General features: G+C 41.1%; 1 long non-coding RNA gene across 2 annotated transcripts in view; it reads left to right on the top strand.

The window, feature by feature from the left end:
- LOC133077339 (uncharacterized) overlaps positions 1-16,324 on the top strand; it is a 93,621-nt gene that overhangs the window by 76,060 nt on the left and 1,237 nt on the right. For both annotated transcript variants that reach the window (XR_009697701.1, XR_009697700.1), the window contains exon 3: positions 14,277-14,522. This is a non-coding gene — a long non-coding RNA (uncharacterized LOC133077339). The remainder of the gene's footprint in view (positions 1-14,276; positions 14,523-16,324) is intronic.

Genomic DNA, 16,324 nt, shown 5'->3' with positions numbered 1-16,324 from the left:
TGTGGTACTATTTTGATCTGCTTGGTTTATCTGGTGCCTGTAGCTTTCACAGAATCCTGCCAGTGCTGTCTGAGAGAGTAGGAGTTTCCCTAGGCCTGCGTAGAGGTCTGCTGGGTACAAAAGTACTTCCTGGATTGAGCACTTCTATCAGAATCCCTTGCTTCCTAACAGTTTGGTATCTTTTAGAGAGGGTTGTCAGCCCCAGGGGAGGGAAGGAGAGCTCTTCACCTGGCCACTTAATGTCAGCAGGGCTCCAGAGAGGTTCTTCTTTCTGGTTCTACTGAGCTTGCTTAATCGAAAAGTTCTATAACCTAACACCCTGATTATTTCCTTCATAGCACTTGTCTAGAATTATATTTATTTATTGTTTTGCTTTTCTGTTACCTGTCTCTCACACTGAATATAACTTTGTGAGGGCAGAGATTATTGGGGTTTTTTGTTTTTGTTTTAAAATTTACTGCTGTAGCCCAGCACCTAGACAAAGTAGGTTCTTAATAAATATTTGTTGAAGGAAAGAAGAAATCTCCAGGGATAGAAAAGATAATGACAGCTGTAAGGAGGACATGAGAGCAGACTGAATTCTTAAAATATATTGTCTAGAGGACCTTCAAGATGGCGGAGGAGTAAGACGTGGAGATCACCTTCCTCCCCACAAACACATCAAAAATACATCTACATGTGGAACAACTCCTACAGCACACCCACTGAACGCTGGCAGAAGACCTCAGACTTCCCAAAAGGCAAGAAACTCCCCACGTACCTGCGTAGGGCAAAAGAAAAAAGAAAAAACAGAGACAAAAGAATAGGGACGGGACCTGCACCTTTGGGAGGGAGCTGTGAAGGAGGAAAACTTTTCACACACTAGGAACCCCTTCGCTGGCGGAGACGGGGGGTGGGGTGGGGTAGGTGGGGGGAAAGCTTCAGAGCCACAGAGGAGAGAGCAGCAACAGGGGTGCGGAGGGCAAAGTGGAGAGATTCCCGCACAGAGGATCGGTGCCGACCAGCACTCACCAGCCCGAGAGGCTTCTCTGCTCACCCGCCGGGGCGGGTGGGGGCTGGGAGCTGAGGCTTGGGCGTCGGAGGTCAGACCCCAGGGAGAAGACTGGGGTTGGCGGCGTGAACACAGCCTGAAGGGGGCTAGTGAGCCACAGCTAACCTGGAGGGAATCCGGGAAAAAGTCTGGACCTGCCTAAGAGGCAAGAGACCACTGTTTTGGGGTGCGCGAGGAGAGGGGATTCAGAGCACTGCCTAAATGAGCTTCAGAGACAGGCGCGAGCTGCGGCTATCAGTGTGGGCACCAGAGACGGGCATGAAACGCTAACGCAGCTGCTGCAGCCACTAAGAATCCTGTGTGCAAGCACAGGTCACTATCCACAGCTCCCCTCGCAGGAGGTTGTGCAGCCCGACACTGCCAGGGTCCTGTGATCCAGGGACAACTTCCCTGGGAGAACACACGGCGCACCTCAGGCTGTTGCAACATCACGCTGGCCTCTGCTGCCACAGGCTCACCCCGCATTCTGTACCCTCCCTCCCACCGGCCTGAGTGAGCCAGAGACCCCTAATCAGCCACTCCTTTAACCCCATCCTGTCTGGGAGAAGAACAGATGCCAGAGGGTGACCGACATGCAGAGGCAGGGCCAATCCAAAGCTGAACCCCAGGAGCTGTGTGAACAAAGAAGAGAAAGGGAAATCTCTCCCAGCAGCCTCAGGAGCAGCGGATTAAATCCCCACAATCAACTTGATGTACCCTGCATCTGTGGAATACCTGAATAGACAACGAATCATCCCAAAATTGAGGAGGTGGACTTTGGGAGCAACTGTAGACTTGGGGTTTGCTGTATGCAACTGACTAGTTTCTGATTTATATGTTTATATTAGTTTAGTTTTTAGCGCTTGTTATCATTGGTGGATTTGTTTATTGGTTTGGTTGCTCTCTTCTTTTTTTTAATTACTTTTTATATTTTTTAATTTTAATAATATTTTTTAATTTTTTTACTTTAATAACTTTATTTTATTTTATTTTACTTTATTTTATTTATTTCTTTCTTTTCTCCCTTTCCTTCTGAGGCGTGTGGCTGACAGGGTCTTGGTGCTTGGCTGGGTGTCAGGCCTGAGCCTCTGAGGTGGGAGAGCTGAGTTCAGGACACTGGACCACCAGAGACCTCCTGGCCCCACATAATATCAGTTGGCCAGAGCTCTCCCAGAGATCTCTGTCTCAACGCGAAGACCCAGCTCCACTCAACGACCAGCAACTTCCAGTGCTGGACACCCCATGCCAAACAACTAGCAAGACAGGAACACAACCCCACCCATTAGCAGAGAGGCTGCCTAAAATCATAATAAGGTCACAGACACCCCAAAACACACCACCGGACACGGCCCTGCCCACCAGAAAGACAAGATCCAGCCTCATCCACCAGAACACAGGCACCAGTCCCCTCCACCAGGAAGCCTACACAACCCACTGAACCAACCTTAGCCACTGGGGGCAGACACCAAAAACAACGGGAACTATGAACCTGTAGCATGTGAAAAGGAGAACCGAAACACAGTAAGTTAAGCAAAATGAGAAGACAGAGAAACACAACAGATGAAGGAGCAAGGTAAAAACCCACCAGACCAAACAAATGAAGAGGAAATAGGCAGTCTACCTGAAAAAGAATTCAGAGTAATTATAGTAAAGATGATCCAAAATCTTGGAAACAGAATGGAGAAAATACAAGAAACGTTTAACAAGGACCTAGAAGAACCAAAGAGCAAACAAACAATGATGAACAACACAATAAATGAAATTAAAAATTCTCAAGAAGGAATCAATAGCAGAATAACTGAGGCAGAAGAACGGATAAGTGACCTGGAAGATAAAATAATGGAAATAACTACCACAGAGCAGAATAAAGAAAAAAGAATGAAAAGAATTGAGGACAGTCTCAGAGACCTCTGGGACAACATTAAATGCACCAACATTTGAATTATAGGGGTCCCAGAAGAAGAAGAGAAAAAGAAAGGGACTGAGAAAATATTTGAAGAGATTATAGTTGAAAACTTGCCTAATATGGGAAAGGAAATAGTCAATCAAATCCAGGAAGCACAGAGAGTCCCATACAGGAAAATCCAAGGAGAAACATGCCAAGACACATATTAATCAAGCTATCAAAAATTAAATACAAAGAAAAAATATTAAAAGCAGCAAGGGAAAAGCAACAAATAACATACAAGGGAATCCCCATAAGGTTAACAGCTGATCTTTCAGCAGAAACTCTGCAAGCCAGAAGGGAGTGGCAGGACATATTTAAAGTGATGAAAGGGAAAAACCTACAACCAAGATTACTCTACCCAGCAAGAATCTCATTCAGATTGACAGAGAAACTAAAACCTTTACAGACAAGCAAAAGTTAAGAGAATTCAGCACCATGAAACCAGCTTTACAACAAATGCTAAAGGAACTTCTCTAGGCAGGAAACACAAGAGAAGGAAAAGACCTGCAATAACAAACCCAAAACAATTAAGAAAATGGTAATAGGAACATACATATCGATAATTACCTTAAATGTAAATGGATTAAATGCTCCAACCAAAAGAAATAGACTGGCTTAATGGATACAAAAACAAGACCCGTATATATGCTGTCTACAAGAGACCCACTTCAGACCTAGGGACACATACAGACTGAAAGTGAGGGGATGGAAAAAGATATTCCATGCAAATGGAAATCAAAAGAAAGCTGGAGTAACAAGTATCATATCAGACAAAATAAACTTTAAAATAAAGACTATTACAAGAGACAAAGAAGGACACTACATAATGATCAAGGGATCAATCCAAGAAGAAGATATAACAATTGTAAATATTTATGCACCCAACATAGGAGCACCTCAATACGTAAGGCAAATGCTAACAGCCATAAAAGGGGAAATCGACAGTAACACAATCATAGTAGGGGACTTTAACACCCCACTTTCACCAGTGGACAGATCATCCAAAATGAAAATAAATAAGGAAACATAAGCTTTAAATGATACATTAAACAAGATGGACTTAATTGATATTTATAGGACATTCCATCCAAAAACAACAGAATACACTTTCTTCTCAAGTGCTCATGGAACATTCTCCAGGATAGATCATATCTTGGGTCACAAATCAAGCCTTGGTAAATTTAAGAAAATTGAAATTGTGTCAATTATCTTTTCCGACCACAACGCTATGAGACTAGATATCAATTACAGGAAAAGATCTGTAAAAAATACAAACACATGGAGGCTAAACAATACACTACTTAATAACCAAGAGATCCCTGAAGAAATCAAAGAGGAAATCAAAAAATACCTAGAAACAAATGACAATGAAAACACGATGACCCAAAACCTATGGGATGCAGCAAAAGCAGTTCTAAGAGGGAAGTTTACAGCAATACAATCCTACCTCAAGAAACAAGAAACATCTCAAATAAACAACCTAACCTTACATGTAAAGCAACTAGAGAAAGAAGAACAGAAAACCCCCAAAGTGAGCAGAGGAAAGAAATCATAAAGATCAGATCAGAAATAAATGAAAAAGAAATGAAGGAAACAATAGCTAAGATCAATAAAACTAAAAGCTGGTTCTTTGAGAAGATAAACAAAATTGATAAACCACTAGCCAGACTCATGAAGAAAAAAAGGGAGAAGACTCAAATCAATAGAATTAGAAATGAAAAAGAAGTAACAACTGACACTACAGAAATACAAAGGATCATGAGAGATTACTACAAGCAACTATATGCTAATAAAATGGACAACCTGGAAGAAATGGACAAATTCTTAGAAAAGCACAACCTCCTGAGACTGAACCAGGAAGAAATAGAAAATATAAACAGATGAATCACAAGCACTGAAATTGAGACTGTGATTAAAAATCTTCCAACAAACAAAAGCCCAGGACCAGATGGATTCCCAGGCGAATTCTATCAAACATTTAGAGAAGAGCTAACACCTATCCTTCTCAAACTCTTCCAAAATAGGAACACTCCCAAACTCATTCTACAAGGCCACCATCACCCTGATACCAAAACCAGACAAAGATGTTACAAAAAAAGAAAACTACAGACCAATATCACTGATGAACATAGATGCAAAAATCCTCAGCAAAATACTAGCAAACAGAATCCAACAACACATTAAAAGGATCATACACCGTGATCAAGTGAGGTTCCCAGGAATGCAAGGATTCTTCAATATACACAGATTAATCAATGTGATAGACCATATTAATAAATTGAAGGATAAAAACCATATGATCATCTCAATAGATGCAGAAAAAGCTTTTGACAAAATTCAACACCCATTTATGATAAAAACTCTCCAGAAAGTAGGCATAGAGGGAACTTACCTCAACATAATAAAGGCCATATATGACAAACCCACAGCCAACATTGTTCTCAATGGTGAAAAACTGAAATAATTTCCACTAAGATCAGGAACAAGACAAGGTTGCCCACTCTCACCACTATTATCCAACATAGTTTTGGAAGTTTTAGCCACAGCAATCAGAGAAGAAAAAGAAATAAAAGGAATCCAAATTGGAAAAGAAGACTTAAAACCATCACTGTTTGCAGACGACATGATACTATACATAGAGAATCCCAAAGATGCTACCAGAAAACTACTAGAGCTAATCAGTGAATCTGGTAAAGTAGCAGGATATAAAATTAATGCACAGAAATCTCTTGCATTCCTATACACTAATGATGAAAAATCTGAAAGAGAAATTAAGGAAACACTCCCATTTACCACTGCAACAAAAAGAATAAAATACCTAGGAATAAACCTATCTAAGGAGACAAAAGACCTGTATGCAGAAAATGCTAAGACACTGATGAAAGAAATTAAAGATGATACAAACAGATGGAGAGATATACCATGTTCTTGAATTGGAAGAATCAACATTGTGAAAATGACTATACTACCCAAAGCAATCTACAGATTCAGTGCAATCCCTATCAACCTACCACTGGCATTTTTTCACAGAACTAGAACAAAAAATTTCCTAATTTGTATGGAAACACAAAAGACCTTGAATAGCCAAAGCAATCTTGAGAAAGAAAAATGGAGCTGGAGGAATCAGGCTCCCAGACTTCAGACTATACTACAAAGCTACAGTAATCAAGACAGTATGGTACTGGCACAAAAACAGAAATAGAGATCAATGGAACAGGATGGAAAGCCCAGAGATAACCCCACACACACATATGGTCACCTTATCGTTGATAAAGGAGACAAGAATATACAATGGAGAAAAGACAGCCTCTTCAATAAGTGGTGCTTGGAAAACTGGACAGCTACATGTAAAAGATGAAATTAGAACACTCCCTAACACCATACACAAAAATAAACTTAAAATGGATAAAAGACCTAAATGTAAGGCCAGACACTATAAAACTCTTAGAGGAAAACTTAGGCAGTACACTCTATGACATACATCACAGCAAGATCCTTTTTGACCCACCTCCTAGAGAAATGGAAATAAAAACAAAAATAAACAAATTGGACCTAATAAAATTTAAAAGCTTTTGCACAGAAAAGGAAACCATAAACAAGACGAAAAGCCAACCCTCAGAATGGGAGAAAATATTTGCAAATGAAGCAACTGACAAAGGATTAATCTCCATAATATGCAGGCAGCTCATGCAGCTCAATATCAAAAAACAACCAACCCAATCCAAAAATGGGCAGAGGACCTAAATAGACATTTCTCCAAAGAAGATATACAGATTGCCAACAAACTCATGAAAGGATGCTCAACGTCAGTAATCATTAGAGAAATCCAAATCAAAACTACAATGAAGTATCACCTCACACCTGTCAGAATGGCCATTATAAAAAAATCTAGAAACAATAAATGCTGGAGAGGGTGTGGAGAAAAGGGAACCCTCTTGCACTGCTGGTGACAATGTAAATTGATACAGCCACTATGGAGAACAGTGTGGAGGTTCCTTAAAAAACGAAAAATAGAACTACCATATGACCCAGCAATCCCACTACTGGGCATATACCCTGAGAAAACCATAATTCAAAAAGAGTCATGTACCACAATGTTCATTGCAGCTCTGTTTACAATAGCCAGGACATGGAAGCAACCTAAGTGTCCATTGACAGATGAATGGATAAAGAAGATGTGCCATATATATACAATGGAATATTACTCAGCCATAAGAAGAAACGGAATTGAGTTATTTGTAATGAGGTGGATGGACCTAGAGTCTGTCATACAGAGTGAAGTAAGTCAGAAAGAGAAAAACAAATACCGTATGCTAACACATACATATGGAATATTAAAAAAAAAAAATGGGTCTGAAGAACCTAGGGGCAGGACAGGAATAAAGACGTAGACGTAGAGAATGTACTTGAGGACATGGGGAAGGGGAAGGGGAAGCTGGGACGAAGTGAGAGAGTAGCATGGACATATATACACTACCAAATGTAAAATAGATAGCTAGTGGGAAGCAGCCGCATAGCACAGGGAGATCAGCTCAGTGCTTTGTGTCCACCTAGAGGGATGGGATAGGGAGGGTGGGAGGGAGATGCAAGAGGGAGGAGATATGGGGATATATGTATATGTATAGCTGATTCACTTTGTTATAAAGCAGAAACTAACACACCATTGTAAAGCAATTATACTCCAATAAAGATGTTAGAAAAAAAAAAGAAAACTGTTGTAAAACAGTAAGATGGTCACTCCATTGGACCAGAGGGAGAAGGTGCTGGGGAATGTGGGGCAAGAAAGTCCTCTACCTGCCGTGGAGTCAGAGGATGCTCTCTGGGGAAGCTAGACCTCCAGCTGGGCCATGAAGAATGACAACTTTTCAGATGTCCAGCCAGGAAGAAGGTAACCCTGCTGGAAGGATGAGCCCATGTAAAATGGTCAAGGAGGCACGGTATGTTTGAAGATCTGCAAGAAGTTTAGTATTTTTGACACAAAAAAGTCAGAGGGACAAGAGATGGAAAAATAAATAGAAAGTGAAGTCTGGGACCTGACCGTGAAGGGTTTGCTATGCAGGTAAGGTGTTTGCCTTCTATTCCTGGAGTGCTGGTTTTCCAACTACAATGAGAATTATCTGGGGAACTTTTATATAAGGCCGATGCCTGGTCCCAGTCCCAAAGATTCTGACTCAGTAGGTGTGGGGTGAGGCCTGAACACCAATATTGTTTTCAAACTTTTTATCGGAATAAAATTTACATGCCTGTTCAACCTCTACTCCAGTCATACCTGGCTCCTGTCTGGTCTCCAAATGTGCTGTTCTTTTTTGTGTGTTTTTTGTTTGCTATGTCTCTTTTCTTTTACATATAATGCTCCTAGAATGTCTTTATTTTTGACCCTGTTCCTCTAACTCTTAATTGGCTATCATGACTCAAACCTACCATCACTTACTTCAAGAGGTCCTCCCTGATCTTTCCTGGCAGAGTTATGAATCCTTCCCTGTATTTCTATGGCACCTTTCTATAATGCTCAGTGGTTGGTGTCCAGTTGACTTAGTTTGGGTCTTGGGCAGAATACAATGACTGAGTTATTCCACCCAGATTGCATCCAATGGGGGAGGCAAAATTGGGTGGATATCAGAAGGGGGAATGGATGCTGGGCATCAAAACAGCAAATATACTTTTCAATGTTGCATAAACGTGTATTGTTCCTGAAAGTATTTAAAGTGCTTGTCTTTCTATTAGACTCTGAGTTCCTAAAGGGCAAATACTACCTGATATTAATCTTTGAATACGTAGCTCCAAGTGAAGTTCCTGGCTCAGTTAAGTGTTTGTTAAGTGAGTGGTTCTTGCCCTCAGTTTTAAAGATACGGGTTTATTCTAAAGTCTATTCTGAATAGCATTCATCCTTTCTAAAGTGCTTCTACTTTATTCTCTCAGGCCCCCAGAGCTTTTGCACGATGGCTTTTGAAACTGTCATCCCCAGAAAACATCTTTGAGAATCTCTAAATTAGCTCTTTCCATTTGTCCTCCTGAGAAAGCGATGCTAGAATTTAAGGGTCAATGATGGGAGGGAGGCAGGCCAGGTAGTTGGGATCCAAACCCACTAATCCCATGGACAGGTGGCCTCTGTCCCTGCCAGAATCCCGCTTCATGGTAAGGAGGAAAGCAGAAATTCCTGGACTCAGGGTGAGAGGAGCCCAACTCCTATTGAAGTGATTGGGTTGACAGAAGCCACTATGGAGGTAGAAAATGTTGCTTTCATTCTGCCCTATCTGCTGAACTTTCTCTAAGGATCTCTTTTAACTTATATTTAAGAATTGAAGGGAGAAGAAAAACTGACAGTCAAGGAGTTTACATTTAAGTGCTAGTTTATAAGCAATTTTTCTATGTCTCAGGTCATTTCAAAGTTGCCATTTAATGGGTATCATAGCATTTCCCTGGAGAGAGGAGTGCATTCCATCAAACTCACTACTCCTTTAGGAGCAGATTTGGCTTTGGTTTTATGAACAGTAATGATTTTTTCATAAGGTACACTTTGCTTCCACACAGGATGGTATGATTCATAAAATAAAGCTCTTATGCCTTAATTATCCTTTCCAGGAATAAACCCTATTTCCTGAAGCTGTAAGTCCTATTGTAAACAAGCTAGGTCCTCCTACATTTGACTGTTATCTTGTGTAGCCATATTAAATGCCACAAAATGCTTTAGAATGGGAGAATAAAGCAAAGAAGGAGAAGGAGGAGGAGAGAAGAGATGGCAGAGTAGCACCTGGTGGGACCCCTCAAAGAGAACGTCTCTGGCACCCAGATATCCACTGGGGCTCTGGGGCGGAAGGCAGAGCAGGTGGCTGAACTTTTTTTTATTGAAATGACCATCCCCGTAGCAGTTTGTTCTGAGCAATCAAAGCCCTCTCTCCAGTGCCGAAGGATGAAGGGCCTACCTCAGAGCTGCTCTCTCCTTCCCTCCTCACCTCCCTCTTGGTCAATACTTATTTGGACAACTGGATAACTTAATTAACTTAGTAGAAATAACGAGCGCAGCAGTGGCCTGCTTGACACGCAGTCCTTCCCTTTCCCCTCTGTAGTAGCAGCATTTTTATTTTCCTTTGGAGTAGGGAGACAGGTGACCAAGAATCCTGCTTACCTACATTTCTCCCATCTGAGACCTCACAGCTGGCTTACAGGAAAGAGTCCAAACTCTTTGGCATGGGATACAACCAGGCATTATAATCAAAGTGGTATTTTGGGACTAATACTTTGGCGTCAGAAAGTAAAGGCAAGGAGTAAACCAGCAGCCAATTAGAACAGTTTGGCAGGGTATGGGCCGGCCTCACCCAGGAAGACATTGTGCCAGAACAATTATTTAGAGAGAATTTGGCCAAAGAATATAGTACACCGAGAGCCTATTAGGAGCCAAGCCTTGTGCTAAGTGCTTTACATACATTATCTCATTTGTGACAAAAGTAATTCCCTAAGAGCACCCATGCTTTTCTGCTGTGGCACTTTTCACAGCCAGTAACTATATACTTATTTGTGTAGTTAGTTGTTTTGACATCTGGGTCCACCCTCTGAGTTTCCAACTATGTGCCTGGTGTGTAGTAGATGCTTGAAAATTTTGTTGAATGAATAAATGACTGTGTCTTAGTTACAACTTGTGGAACATAGATTCCTGAGAAGAAACCTCATGGAATTCTAGGAAAACCTGAAAAACTAGTATTCAGGAAGGGGCGGCTAAGCAGGGCAGTTCTGGGAACCTCTACAGCTCAACCGTCACTTGAGAATTGGCCATTAATATTACAGCTGCCAATGCTTCTGCACTATGGCTCTCAGGTTAAATTCTTGAGGAGTAGATTCTGATTGGCCCAGCTTCAGTCAGGTGTCCACAAATGATCCAATCAGCTATGACCAAAAGGGCAGAGTCACATAGTAGGAACTGTCTGCAGGATGTGCCTTACAGAGATGTGTGTTGGATGTTTCCTTTAGGTATGAGTTATAGTACTGTTGCCTATGAGTTCAATATTAATGAATCAACAGTATATATTAAATAAGGTGTCTTTGAATAGAAATACACATAAAACCAGGTTATGTGTTGATTGGTTGACAAAAATATTGTGACTAGAGACTACTAGCAGGGAACTAACCCTTCATTTTTCCTAGGAACAATGGTTCAATATTTGCTAATTCAATGTTTGTGGCAAGTTTATAGAATATAACTACTGCAACAAATGAGAATCAACTGTCGTTGGAAATTTATACTTCTGTCAGCAATGTATAAGAGTTTCCAATGAGCCACATTCTTGAAAATATTTATTAATTTTTAAATGTTTTTTAAACAGCTTAAAAAATTTTGCCCATCTGGTAGTAATAATATATATATGGTGATATGATAATAATATATATGGTGATGATTTTTCCCAATCTGTGACTTGCCTATTCATTTTTTTTAAATTGAAGTATAGTTGATTTACAATGTTGTGTTAGTTTCAGGTGTACAGCAAAGTGATTCAGAGATATATATATATTCTTTTTCAGATTACTTTCCCTTAGAGGTTATTACAAAATATTGAGTATAATTCCCTGTGCTATACAGTAGTGTGTGTATGTTAATCCCAAACTCCTAATGCCTATTCATTTTTATTAACTACACGTATGATTCTCTTTCTCTTCCTCCTCCCCCTCTCCCTTCCCCTCCTTCTCCTCCCACTCCTCCTCCTTCTTCAAGAAGGTCTTGGATCTCCTAAGTCCTTGGCATTTTCATATATGTTTTAGAATAAGCTTGTCAATTTTCACTAAAAATTCTTATGGGATCATAATTATCATTGTGTTGAATCTATAGTTCAATTTGGAGAAAATTATCATCGTAACAATTTTGATAACCTCATTTTTAAACAACAAAAGAACCCTGTGGAGTTTGGTGTGTGTAACAACAATAAAAAGTAAACATTTCAGTCACTGTGATGTTTTTCCATTGAAAACTAGCTCACATCTACTCTCTTCCTCATGTAGGAAATGTTCCCATCTTAAATGTACAAACAATATAGAGCCTCTCTTTACCCTCCTATTTGTTCTGGAAAGAATTTCCTTTTTCTTCATTGACTACATTGTTTGCCCATTAGAAAACCAAAAGAGAAAAGCCAAACAGGAAAATAATTATAAGAACAATTACTGCATGTTTTTGTATGAATATTATAGGTTAAGACTGAGAAAGTAATTTTTCTCTTAAATAGGTATTTTAGATTTGTTACTGCAAAAGATACCCCAAATCTTACTCATTTAGTAATATCAATTTCCTGCAACATTCCCTGGCATTCTGAAGGAATTTCTAAATAAGCATTATTGTTTTCTTTTACAAGCATACTTCTAATGATAGCAATTATTCTCTTATGAGGCTGCTATAAAACAGAAAATAGAGGGTATAGAAATTAGAGGCTGCGCATGATTCACTTCCTATGAGTTTCTATACTCCTTCAAAATAAAGATTCTCATAAGTCACAAATTCACTTTAAAGACAATAAATTCAGGTTACCTGTTAGAATTATACTGATCTATAGGCTTAGAGGGTTTTTTTGTTTCTGTTTTTTTTTAATCTGAACTGGTCAGGGGCCAGGCACAGATCTCTGTTAGGTGAACATTCCACTTTGGGGTTCATCTGTCTCCATGTGTTTGAACATTTAATTCAAAGATGATGCTTCAGACTCATCAGTAGCACCTGTGCTTTAAGTTACTTTTATGACTAATCAACCAGGGGGTAGTTGAAATCCTGCTATGTTAGATGACATGGGGCAGGCAAAAGATGTACAGGATATGGTTTCTGCTGTTATAATCTTACAGCATACTTGGGCAGACAGGACCCAGATGCCTGCAACATCCCATAGAATATCAAAATGCATACACAGTACAGACCCTTAGAGGAGAATTTACATTTTAAAACATGACAATCATAATACACACACAGTAAGTGCACAATAAGTTAGAAAAGGGAGATTCTCATTCTTTCCTTGGAGATTGCATTATCCTTTTAATTTTCAGCCCTTATCTGAAAGTATGTGTTTATGCATTTATTTGCTCTCTTACTTACATTTTTGTCTGTCTACTCACAAGAATGTTAAGTTTCGTAAAGAGCTCAGATTCAGTATCAGGAGAACAACTTGTAAATGATAGTTATACACTGCAGAATACATGATATGTGAAAGGGATGCTCTGTGTGCTACTGGGTCACAGGGGAGCCAGGGGCCTGCTTCAGAGTTCAGAGAGAAGTTTGCAGAAGAGGTGACATTTGCCCTGTGTGAGAAAACCCAAGGGTCCATTTACAAAAGTGGATTGATGGGTCAAAAGGGGTGCGCATTTAACATTTTGTTATATATCACTAAATTGCCACCTTTAGTTCTGAAGAATGAGTGGGCGTTTATCTGGCACATAAAGGTGTAACAAAGGGATGATATTCCTGGCACAGGGAACAGCATGTGCAAGTGATCATGCAGTTTTGTGGGATGTGTGGCGGGGAGTAGCCAGACTGTAAAAGAATTTAGGGCCAGGTTAAGAGTTAGGTGAGCTGAGGGCATCAGGGCAGATCTCTCAGTGGAAGTAATCCACAGCAGTCTTTAAAATCTCAATAGGATGCAAGGCAAAGATGAGTAGGGACATGAATCCATTTCTGTGGATGGTATCTTCCTTCCCTGCCCCCCTCTCTCCCTCCCTTCTTCCCTCATTTCCTGCATGCCTGCCTTGCCTTCCTGCCTTCACACATTGACTGAGCACCAATTCCATGCCAGGCACTCTTCTGGGCACTGAAGAGAACAAGGCAAAGTCCTGCTGTCATGATGCTTGCCTTCTAGTGGGGGAGACACACTATCAAAAAGAGAATGAAGGGAAGAAGGAAGGAAGGAAATTCAGGGTGTATGAGAACTATGAGGGAAATAATTAAGTGAAGGAGAGTGCAGGGTGAGAGGGAGGTGGCCCCCGGTGACCTGGGAAGCGGATGCTGCACACCCACTTCCTGCCTAAGTCCTGCCCCTGCCCTGTTTGTTGCAGGTGTCACTGCCCACCCAGGGTGCTGGGATTTCTCTCCTCTCTGAACTCAACTTCCGGTTTCGTGGTACCTATCTCTTGCAACTTCTATTTTCACTTTTCCATCTCCCCTGTTTGATTGTAAGCGCCTTGAGGGCAGGGCTGAGTTTTTTCATGTTCGAATCCTACACTAGAGCACAGTGCCTAGAAGCACATAACCCTGATTTAAAAAAAAAAAACAAAAAAACTCCACTGTTGAAAAGTTAGCAAGTTTACATTTTCTGTTTTTTCTTTTCTCTTGTTTCTCAGGTTGTTTGCATGAAGCATGGTCACCGCTGCTGAGGAATCCTTTGGCTTGGGCTGAGTCGGTCCCTCCTGCGTCTTCAGTCCTTGCAGTGACACCCACGTTGTTCCGCTCATGATAAATGAAGGGCCTCTCGGGCTGTGCTCCTCACCTCATAATGAGAATTACCAGCAGGCCTGGATGGATCCAAAGTAATGTGAGCCTGCTGTCCTGCAAATGTCTTTAATAATAAATGACAAGGAAGGCAGAAGGTGTGATACATTCATTTCTTTATTATGAAATGTCCCTGTAGATTTTCAGTGCCCAAATTTAAACTAAAAAAGAAAGCAAGCTATCCTTTGGGGCCTTTGGTTGCATATCATGAAAGAGTGTCAGTTTGGAGTGAGACAATGACTTCTTTGGGATCAGAAGGCTTTCTAGAGATTACAGAGGCACCTCGTTTGGAGGTTTAATTGCAGACAGTTTCAATAAGGGTGATGCTAGATTAATCATGACCAGTTGATTTAAATGGGAAATGGATTATGATTAGAAATATGAGTTAGAGCCACCCTGAAAACCTTCAGAAAATTACAACTGTAGGTCTTCATAGGAGAAGTTACCTTTTTCCAACTTGACAGTAAAGGCTCTACAGTATCAGGTTCTAGAAACGAGGAATGTCAGAACTGAAAAGAGCACTAGTGATCCCGCCTCTTCCTCCTATAGATGTGAAAGTCATATCCAGAGCCATAAAAGGATTTACTGAAGACCCAAGGCCAGGCAGTGGTTGAGGCATGCTTATAGATTAGGTCTTTTGACTTGTTTGCGTTTCCCTCTGTTCTTGATATGTGATGATGAAAGAGCTTGGTGGACTGTAAAGTCTTATGTGATCTACTGGCATCCCATCATCTCCATGTGCTGCCTCCAATCCTAATTTGACCTTGTGGGCCTTAGCTTACTTGGTGACATTAGTTGATGTCCAAGTTCTCTTCTGTTTCTAAAATTCCATTCCTTCATGGCTCTATTTTTAGAAAATAGAGATAGTGGTTGAAAGAACCTTGGAATTCATCAAGAAACTCTTAAGTTTTGCCTCCACTGACCCTCCTCCTTCAGTCTCATCTCTTGCCACGTTGTGCCCATCCCATCCCCTGACCTACCAGTGCAGCTCCCCAAATGCCCCAGGATCAGAGCATCTGTGCGTGATGTGCCCTCTGCTGTCTTTGCCCTGCTAGGTCCTATTTGTTCTTTAAGGCTCTGTTCGAGCATCAACTTCTCAGGAAGGCTTTCTTTTGTCCTCTTATAGGCTTCCCCAGCACCCGATGCCTCTTGCTACCACAGTTTATCACACTGTATGGTAACTGTCTACCTAGATCTCTCTCTATCTTTCCACGCTGTGAACTCCTCAGCTCTGAATACCAATGCCTGCACTGTGCCTGGAACATAGGAGAGGCTCAGTAAGTGTTTGTTTAATGATATGTAGACAGATTGCTGAGTGGTTTTCTCCAAGAGATGGCCAGCAGTTCCATACTGATGGCTGTGTCTTGTCTTTTAAGGCTTTGACATCTGGGCATTGGCTGGTGTGCACCGCCAACTGGCGGCTTAGATGGAATAATGAAGGTGTTAAGATTCATCCCTTGGTGCCACTTTGCTGATGGAAGGAGCTCAAGGTGAATGACTTCTGAGCCTTCATCACAGGACAGCATGAAGCTAGTTGCGTGCCATCTAGCCAAACCATATTTCAAGGTGGGAGCTCCGGAAAGATATGTTGCAGACCCCAAAGAAGGTATAGCCTCTCCTGGGTTTACAAGATCTAGTGTACATTGGCAGCTTCTTTAGAGTTCTGGAGAGATGGGTGTAAGGCTTCTCACTGCAGCTGGAGGATGGGAAGAGGTCAGCCATTCTCTAAAATTCTCAGAGGTTTTCCTTTCTGAGTTTGCTGAGTGGTTTCTAATGTGTGTTAACTCAGGCTGCTGCTAATTGCTGCTGATTGCTGATGAATTGCTGGCAACAGCAAGTGACTGTCCTGGCAGCAGCAAAGGCTTGTCCCAAGATAACAGGAGTAGGGATAGAATGGTGT

Source organism: Eubalaena glacialis, chromosome 17 (genome assembly GCF_028564815.1).
Source record: "Eubalaena glacialis isolate mEubGla1 chromosome 17, mEubGla1.1.hap2.+ XY, whole genome shotgun sequence".
NCBI classification, from domain to species: domain Eukaryota; kingdom Metazoa; phylum Chordata; class Mammalia; order Artiodactyla; family Balaenidae; genus Eubalaena; species Eubalaena glacialis.
The sequence above is the reverse complement of the archived record's forward strand: the minus strand, read 5'-3'. Positions and strand labels throughout refer to the sequence as shown.